Consider the following 684-nt stretch of genomic DNA (forward strand, 5'->3'; position numbering starts at 1 on the left):
TCCTTTACCACCCTTCCCCCGTCACCATGTCAATCGATGACCCAGCGTGGCAGTGCCGCCAGACTAATCAAGCCTTTAAAGAGATACCGCACGCGAACTTGTGAAGTGGGAAAATGTACAAGGTGCTTCCCAACTTTCAGGTAGGTCACACTAGTGTACATTACGTTTGGGGGGGGGGGTCTGAATACAGCCAGGTCTGGGGACCCCGTCCTGCAGTCTTCAAGATAAAGTAATAAAGTGGAGTGACGTTGTACTGAGAATACCAAGGAAAACGATTATAAGGTGAACAAAACTATAAGTGTCTTACATTCTGACCAGGACTCTTATTGTGACGAGGCATACAGCTATACGGTATAGGACTCAACTCTCTATAAACTACGGGAAATAACATGCTTTCAATGTCATAAAAAAACTATTTCATCATAATCCATCTTTCTTTTTCGTTTTGGATAATAAAGCTTCTTTCAACCATGATAAATGATCCGATAGATATAAAGATATTCAATACTTGCTGTACTCGAGTAATTAGCTTAGTGATTCCCAAAGAGGTCTATATAGACCCCCAGGGGTCTACGAAGATTTCCAAGGGGCGGCAAGGGGTCTACGAAAGTTAAAAAGGGAATAGGGGGTGCACGGGGGTCTACCATAAAGAATCTCAATTCAGCATGTCGTGACTTTAATTTT

At 42.7% G+C, this 684-nt stretch overlaps 1 protein-coding gene across 2 annotated transcripts in view; it reads left to right on the plus strand.

Annotated features, from left to right (window-relative positions):
* Window positions 1–684, plus strand: part of LOC106055709 (uncharacterized) — a 99,699-nt gene continuing 99,015 nt past the window's right edge. The window contains exon 1 of one of the 2 annotated variants that reach the window (XM_056020164.1): window positions 1–140. The gene's annotated coding sequence lies outside the window, so the exon portion shown is untranslated. Of the gene's footprint in view, window positions 141–166; window positions 283–684 lie in introns of those variants that run through there. The other variant, XM_056020169.1, reaches the window with a different exon arrangement.

The sequence above is a fragment of the Biomphalaria glabrata genome, chromosome 2 (assembly GCF_947242115.1).
Source record: "Biomphalaria glabrata chromosome 2, xgBioGlab47.1, whole genome shotgun sequence".
In the NCBI taxonomy this organism is placed as follows: domain Eukaryota; kingdom Metazoa; phylum Mollusca; class Gastropoda; family Planorbidae; genus Biomphalaria; species Biomphalaria glabrata.